Below are 10,000 nucleotides of genomic sequence, written 5' to 3' on the forward strand. Positions count from 1 at the left end.
CGAAAAGTTAATCACAATTTATAATTGTTGTCACCTAATTATTGTCTGTCTCTTCTTCTAGACTGTATGTTCCATGAAAGAAGGGACCACCAAGTATATACACAGTTCCTGGTATAATCTTGGCTCATAATAGGCTCTCGATAAATGTTTGCTGGAAAGCCTGGTGACAGAAGATTCTCACTGGTATTCTGCTGCTGTTCTTTAAAAAATAAAAAGCCTCATTTTTTCTGCCTTTTGCATAGTTCTCTACTGCATTTCACTGGGAAGTGGGAACACTTTACTTTGTTGAATCAGAAAAGCCCTTGAAAACAAAACAAAGAGAAAAAAGAAAGAAAAGCCCTTGACTTTTCTTTTGTGTATACTACGCTGGGCTTAACATTTATGTACAGTACTAACACTGATTTTTTTTTTTTTTCTGTGCTCACTTCTCAAGGTTATACTCGTCTTTAGAGGCACGTGACAAAAGAATAGACCTAAAAAAAAAGGAAAAATAAAAAAGAATAGACCTAAGTTTCAGATCATCTAAGAATCCTCACTTTTATCCATCCAAAGTACTTGAATAGGCAAAGAGTGGGGAGGGAATTCCAAGGAAGGAATTCCAAGGAAGGGGAACTGTCAGCAAGAGCATGTAGCATTGCTGTTTGGAAGAAAATTAGGAAACATGCATAGTTTCTGTCTCTAAATTTTGGTAATTAGGGCAGGAATGTCAAAGATCAGATGGACTATCTAAGGTTGAATGAGCTGGCAATATTCCCTCATCTATTTTCTAAAAGAATTTGTGGAAGATAGATCTTACTTCTTCCTTAAATGTTTGATAGAATTTTCCAGTGAAACCATCTGGGTCTAGAGCTTTCTTTAAGAAAGATATTTATTAACAAATTTGATTTCTTTAAGAGATATAGGGCAATTTGCATTTTCTACTTCATCTTGTGTCAATTTTAGTAAGCTGTGTTACAGGTAATATCTTGAATGCTAAACTGAATCTTATTTTCTTAATGAACTGTATTTGGGAGTCACTAAAGTTTTTTATGCAAAAGAGTAAAATTTGGGAAGTAAAAGTTTGGGGAAAAGGTCAGGGAAAGGGGAGAAACTGACAGTAGACTTGTACATAGATGTGAGAAATAAGTGACAAGGGTCCTGATTGGGTGGTTTGGGGAATAAGGGGAAAGAACCTGAGCAATAAGTGACAAGGGTCCTGATTGGGTGGTTTTGGAAATAAGGGAAAAGAACCAAATTCCAGTAATATAACCACTTCTTTATCTATCTCTTTTTGCCTGAACTGGGTATTGATAAATTTTAGTACTTAATGGAACATTGTGCTGCTTCTAGCATCTACTCTGCCCTAGATGGAAAGCATTCCTTGTACCAGAGCCCAGTGTAGAAAGGTATAATGTTTCTGCTGTGATTTAGACTTCCAGCCTCTAAGACTTAGGCCTTAGGAACTGATGCCAGCTGTCTGTCCTTTGGGTTTTAAGTTTAACTTCACAACTAGCTTTTCCAATATACTGTTGTTATTTCTCTTTTTTATTTGACAGATGTGGTTTCACAGGGCATCTAGAGGTTGCTTAAATTCTGTAAGTAAGTACTATGCTGTAGCTATTTTCCTAATTTGGGAACTGAAATGGCAGCTATGATAGAGGGAAGAAACATGGGATTTAGAGTCAAAAGACCTGAGTTTTAACACTGTGGGACCTATGACAAGGCACCTAGTTTCTCTGGATCTTAGCACCCTTATGTGTATACTGAACATAATGCCAGTTTTGCACATATCACAATTTGTTCCGAGAACCAAATGAGGAACTGTTTTTCATCTTTTAAAAACAAGCAATCTATTTAATTTCAATGTCTAATTGTTTATGTGAATAATGTTTTTTTTAAGTAATTAATTAATATAAATGGGATCTCTCAGCTCAAAATTACAAAAAACTTTGTTGGTTTGTTTGGTTTTAGGATGGTCTTCCATGCCTTTAAGTGATTACGGTAGTACTGTTACGCTTTCAGAAATTTTTTTTTTTTTTTTTGCTTTTCAATAGAAAATCTTCAACTAAGCCTTAGAAGACTTCACAGATGAGGACTGAATAACTTTCAAGGGGGAAGTTATTGTGCATTTAGCAAAGGCACTAGTGTTTGATCAGAATTTGCAAGACCTAACTCTTAACCTATAATCTGAGAGGTATTAAACCAGTTATTGGGAATTTTCTTTTTGCAGATATCTACATGGCTTGGAGAAGGCAATGGCAACCCACTCCAGTACTCTTGCCTGGACAATCCCATGAATGGAGGAGCCTTGTGGGCTGCAGTCCATGGAGTCGCTAAGAGTTGGACACGACTGAGCGTCTTCACTTTCACTTTTCACTTTCATGCATTGGAGAAGGAAATGGCAACCCACTCCAGTGTTCTTGCCTGGAGAATCCCAGGGACAGGGGAGCCTGGTGGGCTGCCGTCTATGGGGTCACACAGAGTCAGACACGACTAAAGCGACTTAGCAGCAGCAGCAGCAGCAGCACATCTTGCTTCCTCACTTCCTTTAGGTCTTTACTCCAGTGATATCCTCTCAGAACTTTCTTGTCCATTCAGTTTAAAATTTAAAGTTTCCCCCAGCACTTCTCATTTCCATTCTCTGCTTAATTTGTTCTCCACAGCATTCATCATTTAATGTATAACATGATTATTTATTTAGTTTATATGTTGCCCTTCACAAACCCTGTTCATGAATTTGAGCAAACTCCAGGAGATAGTGGAGGACAGAGGAGCCTGGCATGCTGCAGGCCATGGAGTCACAAAGAGTGAGACACAACTTGGCAACTGAACAACAACCTCCATGAATTTTATCTGTTCATTGTTGTATCTCGAGAAAATAGGACAGTCCTTGGGACATAATAGGCACCCAATAAATATTTGTTGGATGAATAAAAGAAGACTTCAAGGGTTTTCTCTTTTGCATTTAATAGAGTAAGAATGTGAAAAATCCAGAAGATGCTCTTTTGACAAAACAGTAATGGGACTCTGACTCAGATGCGTCTTCTAACACCATCCACAGCAGACGATCATGTCCACATTTAAACTGTTTTCAGCTCTGGGAACAACAATTGTAAACTTCTATGGTCACTGTTTACTTTATTGAAAATTGTAGAATTCAGGAAGAAGCAGAGGGGCGCCCAGGGGGTCATCTTTCTAAGAAAATGCTCACCCAAATCTTGGGCTCTGGCAGTTTGCCTGTCAAGTAAGTTTAGGAATCATTAAGATAATCTCCTCCTCTTACTTCCAGAGGATTCCCTCTGAAATACTAGTATCCCAGGGGGATCACAGCTTAATCCTTCATCATTTAACACTTGAGTTGGATTTAGTATATGGGGTGAGGACTGAGGAGGAAGATACATTTTACCAATTTTGCAGTTGTGCCTGGAGTGTTTTTTCACATACGAAAGTCCCGTTGCCCCTAAATATTACTTCACAGATAAATACTATAGATTGTAACTGATTGAACAGAATGGGAAATGAAGATGGGAATGTTTCTAATCAGCTACAATTCCATCAATTCAATCAACCCAATCTCTATAATTGTAATTACAAAGAGATCATAAGGTGGAGAGATTTGAATTCCAAATATACCAAACTGAAGCCAGCAAAGGTAAACCAGATTCTTTGCCTCCAAACCTGTGCCCTGAGGTATACATTTGGTAGTGGGAGTGCCCATCAATTAGGTCATCGTGTGATAAAAATAACTGCATATATTGTAGTTTATACCCAGATGTTCATAGTCAAGTTGAGTGACTCCTATGTCATGTGCTGTGAGCAGTGATCTCTAACTACAGTCAAGGGCTGACTAACATACAGACTTCCGGGTCTCATTGGAGACCTAACAAAACAGAAACTCAGGGAGGGTACAACTTGATAATTTGTGTTTGTAAATAAGCACTGATGACTATCATGGATGGCCATGTTGGGATACCAAGGAAGTAAATGATATGGGCCCTGGCTTTTGGAACTTTACAGTTTACTTGGAAAATTAGAACTGAGATAAGAAATAAGTGAATATGGTTTCATCAGAGTGGTTAACATGTGGTACTTTAAATAAACACGTGGTACTTTATATAAACGTTACCAATGTGAAGACAGAGGGGAGAAGTTAGTGGTGGGGAAGATTGAATGGGGGAAGTAAAACCTTGGTGGGCCTTGAGGTTTGAACAGGATTTAAATAAAGGGGAGAGGAGCATGTAGGAGAAATATCAGTAGGGAATTGAACAAAGGTTTTGAACTGTGGTGTTGGAGAAGACTCTAGAGAGTCCCTTGGACTGCAAAGAGATCCAATTAGTCCATTCTAAAGGAGATCAGCCCTGAGTGTTCTTTGGAAGGAATGATGCTAACGCTGAAACTCCAGTACTTTGGCCACCTCATGCGAAGAGTTGACTCATTGGAAAAGACTCTGATGCTGGGAGGGATTGGAGGCAGGAGGAAAAGGGGACGACAGAGGATGAGATGGCTGGACGGCATCACCAGCTCCATGGACATAAGTTTGAGTGAACTCCAGGAGATGGTGATGGACAGGGAGGCCTGGCGTGCTGCGATTCATGGGGTCGCAAAGTTGGACACGACTGAGTGACTGATCTGATCTGATCAAAGGCAGGAACATAGCAATGTGTCTTCAGAACATTGAGGCTGGCCAAATTAGGAAATGCACTATGAGGAAGAGTTAGAAATAGGGATTGATGGGTAGGTGAGATCGGATTGTAGAAAGTCTTGGATGTCAGGCAGAAGAGTTTAACTTCCCTGAGATGGAAAAACTGGGAGTAAAAATCAAACCGCCAGCTGAGCAAAATCCACTCTGAGTTGCAGAAAGGGAATGGGTTCTGGTGGATATTCCCTCTCTGCCTCTTAATTCTAAGATTCTTTCCAGCAAGGGCAAGCTTTCAGAGGAATCTGGGAAACTTGTGTCTTTCATCTCACCCAACCCTCTAATACAAATCTTTTCAATCTCTGATATAAATTTGCCTCTTCCTTTTGAAATCAGCCAGAAAGTTCCCAGGGAACCTGAAAGCCACTTTACAATTTAAAGCAATCCTTACTTCTAACGCTAGAAGCCCATCTGGGTCTGTCTGTAACCCTAAATTCTGAACATATATTGGTCTGGAAATTCCCCGTAACTCAGGAAGCATTTTACCTACCCGGAGTATGAATGTTTTGCTCCCAATTCTCCTGGTGAAAAGAGGTGTGAACTGTGATCCTATAGAAAACCATTGTGAAGATAGGAGGGCACAGGCGGTATGGTATGTACCTAAGAAGGTAAGCTTTCTTCTCCCTTTGTGTTTCTTTGCTCACTACTGAAAGAGAAGTTTCAGAAGGCAAGCCAGAGAGCCAAGCTCCTGGGTGACTGAGGATTTTCTGGTTTCAAATTAAACAGAAAACTAAATTAGCAAATTAATTGTTGGATGTGTTTTCCTGGGCCCTTCATCAGCTGCTGCAGGACCAGTAGCCAATCAAAGAAGACTTTTGGCTACTCTGAAGAGGGGGCAGGGTTCAGAATCAGGTTCTGCTAGCTACCAAGTGTCAGACATGTTAATTTTAAATTACTTTTGTACAGCTTGGTGTCAAAATGATTAAAGCATGAAGAGAAAAACAGAACCAAAGGAGAGAGAAGGAAATCATTTACCTTGTATTTGGAGCAAGGACACTTGCAATTCCATTTCAGCTGACTTTCTCCTGTAAGTTACACAAATTGTAAGTTTTATGCCCTTTAGTGACCACCTAAGATGGGACGGTTATGCAGTGGTCGTGGCTCTTCATTCCCTTTGTATAATATCACTATCTCTACATGGCAGAATCTATATCACAGATATTAATATGGTCACACTTTTTTCCCTGCTTCCCCAATAAAATTTATTCTGTTAATATATTAGGCACTCTGTGTCAGGCATTGTCCTAACTATATTTTACATGTAATTATATAACCCTCAACAACAATGCCATGAGGTGGATGTTATTATTATTTCCATTCTACAGAGAAGAAAACTAAGGCTTAGAAAGGTAAAGTCATTTGCTCTAGTTGCTCCTCTAGCAGAGGCAGAGCTGAGTTTCTAGTCCTAGTTTTGCCCTACTCCACAGCAGTCTTGTCTCCTTTCCATTTTCCCCTTTTGGTAGGAGGAAAAAGAATCTAAGTAAGTCTGATTGCTAAGACAGCTTCATTGAACCTTTTAACGGTCATGTATGTTTATTTGTTTGAAGATGTAGCTGAGATCAGCCTTATTCTCCATGAAATAGCCTCATCTTTACCATACTGCTTTCCTGGGGTAAGCAAGTAACCAGCTCGCTGGTGGGCTTGTCTTTGTTTCTGTCTCCAGCTTTCCCAGTCAGTTTCATGGGCTTCATGACACATTTTGCTCAAAATGAGCCGTCTCATCGGACTCTTGCATGTGAAATTTAAGGCTGACCTAGCTGCTATTGTTTTTCAACCATCAACACAAAGCTGTACTGCTTGATTTCTCTCATCTGCCAGATTTTATTAATTTTACTTTATCCACCCTTCCTACAGTCACCCCACATTATCTTACTGCGTTGACTGCAGTGTAATGCTACAATTCAATTTTAAGATCCTGGCGGTATAGAATTCACCATCCTGCTCCCTGGGTGTTACTAAATAAGTTTTAGTTGCACCAAAATCTCCTAAAGGTGCCAACTGATACCCAAGCCACCATTCAGGATAGTATTGATAATGCTAAAGAAGTGATCTATAAACACAACTCTTAAATAGTCGCCCACTGATAAATTTAGAAATCCTGGCTCTTAGAACTTCAGGGATGTTATTATCAGCTGACTTTTAGTGAGTGCTTTCACATCACTATGTGATAAGTGTTTTTCAACAAACTACTGAAGTATGTAATATTGTTTTCCCCCTTTTTTACAGTGACCAGGTGAATGGCAGCAAGGATGAAAGGCACCTCAATACTACATGGTCCAGCCTCCACATATATTTTGAATACTTCTAGTGATGGATGTGGAGCTTGTTACATTCTAAGACAATCTATTTCATATTTGCGTGACTTCTTCCATATTCTGAGCTAGTGTGTGTCTCTAAAGCTCCTAAATCATCAGTTTTAGAATCTTAGAGCCTCTCAGGACAAGTCTTAATTCTTTTTTTCACACAATAGCTCTTCAGGTATTTCAAGATGGCTCTACCATCACTTATGAATTCTTCAACTCTTCCTACTAAGCCTGGATTTCAAGTCTCCTCACCATCTTGGTTGGTTGCTCTCTTTATTACATTCCTTTAAAAGTGAGCACATTACCTAGATGAGGTCTAACATAGAATGAAGTGGAGCTCTCTCCTTGTTCCAGATGCTGTATTTCTATTAATCCAGCCTAAAATTGTATTTAATTCATCTGAAGCCCCACTTGCTGAAAAAAACCAACCTGACATCCTGCCACCCTTCTTTGTTCTGTACTTGATTTTCACGTTTATGCTCCTTTTCTAGTTCTCTTGTAACACATGCACACGATTCAATTCTTTTCTGCATGACCTTGATCCTCATTCTTTGCTCTGTCAGACTGATCTCTCCCTGTGCACATATGTTACATTTATTTTCTCTCAGCTTCTATCACCTTATCTCTTCCCACTTCATCTCCTGGTTTCTACCTATTTCAACATCAGAGAATCCAAATCACTTTTAACCATCTTGCTTCTTTCTGAATCTGGTGAGGTTGGATGTGTCTGTCCCGGTTAACATTTACAATGCATATGCTGACAGTTTGAGGCTAGCTTCCAGGAGAGTAATCTGATTTGGGAATGCTTTTCCTAAGCAGATCTCAACAGATTTCACTTTACTGGAGTTCCAGAGGAAAAAGCATAACCCTAGACTTGGTCATACAGGGGACATTCTGAAGACAAAAGATGGTGAATTAATGAATGATGACTTTTCATTTTATGAACAGTCAAACTGACAACCAGCTTGGGTGATGAGAAGCACAATGGAAACAGTCTGGGTTTAAAACCTAGTTCTGTAGGTTCCAGCCTGGGTTGTGCCAGTTACTTAACTTCTTTGTCTCAATTTCATCCTCTGTAAAATAATAGCAACAATTGTACCCACTTCTCATAGGCCTGCGGTAAGGAGTTAGTTCATATGAAGAGCTTAGAAGTGCCTATCTCACACATAGTAAAGGACAAATATTATTATTCCCGGAAAATAAAGGTAGAACAGAAAAGAGATTATTCCTCCTAGGTACTTAGGTTTTCTGCGTCCATCTTTACAAACCTTAATTCACTGAGCCTTAGTATTGAGGTTTTGGCTTTATAAGGAAGCAGACACTCAGAAAGAAGCTCAAGAGTCATTTGTGAATGAATGCCCTTCAATCTGGGGCTGGGGAGAAGCAGGGTAGAATTGTTATTTAAGAGAGAGTAAAGGCTAGAAGAATTATAATCTATCAGGCAGAAGATCTGGCATGCCCTCTTCCTTTTTTCCCGGTTGAAACAAACCAACCAACCTACTTTCAAAAATGAGTAAATGTAGATCTCATCAAGGGCTGTGGAGCTACAGATCTTCCAAAGAATTAAATGGTTTATAATGGTCAACTTTTTGTGTTTTTAAAATCTCTGGATTAAAAAAAAATGAAAACACGACTTCCTGCCCACCCCTCCCCCAAACCCCCCTTTTTAGTCTTGGTCATATAGCAGTTTAGCACAGAATTCTACAAAAAGTCAAAGGTTCCACAGAAAGTTACGTTTGGTCATGTTGTATGGTCTACAGTGTAGACTACACTAACAGAAGAAATTAGTTTAGTTTGTGTCAAATCATGTTAAAATACAACATTAAATAAATGCAAAGAGCCCAGAACAAAGAAAGTGATTAAGCTGGTTTAACTGCATTCAACCCACTATGCTAAATCCCCGTAGGGGGCTCTAGATAAACAACAAATTTAGTTTCTTGGCCTAAATCCTTTTCTTCAAAGAAGAAATTTTTCTTGTGAGTATCTCTGATAAATTTGTTTTCATCTTCTTCATTTCTTAGTCTCTAGGGAAGCTAGGGTGAAAAGAATCTATCTGATTGGGCTGCATTTTTGGAAGAGATGTACTGTGAAGAATGGAATAGAAAGCGATGGGTTACACAGCTAAAGAGGCGTTGGAGGAACTGAGGCATGGGTGAAGTGTGATTGTTCAGCCCCAGAAAAAGGCCAGCTAGTGACACCCGGAATAGGATTTTATCAGGCAGTGAATCAAATAAGGCTGCGAGGGAGATAATAAGGTGTAATTATAGCAGTGCTGTTAGTGCCTGTTCATGGGGTCTGGCAGCAATTTGGTTGAACACCCCTCATTTTGAGAAATTTGTAATTTGGCAGTAAGAATTCTTGCCTTAAAATTTGGCACAAACCTTCACAGTTTAATATTGCAAAATCTGGGAAATGTTGAAATGTGGCTGCTATTCTAATTGAACTTTTTCAAGCTTTTTCGAATTGGTTTTTTTCCTGTTGGATTCAGAAACAAACGCCTCTCTTTCAAAAAGTTCACTAAGGTTTTTTTAAACCACAAACTCCTGTACGCTTACAAGCAGATGTACTGCTGTAATAAATTCTCATGACTTTAAATCTTTGTGTACATACAGAGGGGAAAAAAGCTTTCACTTGAAAAACCCGAGTTCCTTCTGTTAGTAGCCCTTTAAAAATTCCCCACAATCAGTATTTTGTTTAATTTCCTTTGAGTCAGAGCGGTGCAACGTGGTGTTGCTCTTGGTTTTATGAACCGACTGCTTCCCCGAAGCTTATTCCCCGTTGTTTTAAAGTAGAAGGGAGGTCACCGGGCTGTAGTGAAATGTGGCCAACTCCGCCTGGGACCAAGCTGGCCCAACGGGCTTCTCTAAAGTAACTGGAAGTTTTCTGACAGGAAACCGGTCAGTTCTTATAAGCGTCGGCTCGGGTTCCCACGGCCCCGGCAGCTGCAGCTCCCCCGACGCCCCTCTCGGGGCCGGGCAGGAGCGCGGGGTGCGGGGCGCTGTGGGCGGCAGGGGGCAGCAGC

At 39.9% G+C, this 10,000-nt stretch overlaps 1 long non-coding RNA gene across 1 annotated transcript in view; it reads right to left on the reverse strand.

The window, feature by feature from the left end:
- Positions 1–2,929: 2,929 nt before the first annotated feature.
- Positions 2,930–10,000, reverse strand: part of LOC104981155 — an 8,556-nt gene continuing 1,485 nt past the window's right edge. Inside the window, exons 2-3 of the long non-coding RNA XR_824341.1 lie at positions 5,651–5,700; positions 2,930–3,076 (exon numbers count right to left, since the gene is read on the reverse strand). This is a non-coding gene — a long non-coding RNA (uncharacterized LOC104981155). The remainder of the gene's footprint in view (positions 3,077–5,650; positions 5,701–10,000) is intronic.

The sequence above is a fragment of the Bison bison genome, unplaced genomic scaffold (assembly GCF_000754665.1).
Source record: "Bison bison bison isolate TAMUID 2011002044 unplaced genomic scaffold, Bison_UMD1.0 scf7180017864516, whole genome shotgun sequence".
Taxonomy (NCBI): Eukaryota; Metazoa; Chordata; class Mammalia; order Artiodactyla; family Bovidae; genus Bison; species Bison bison.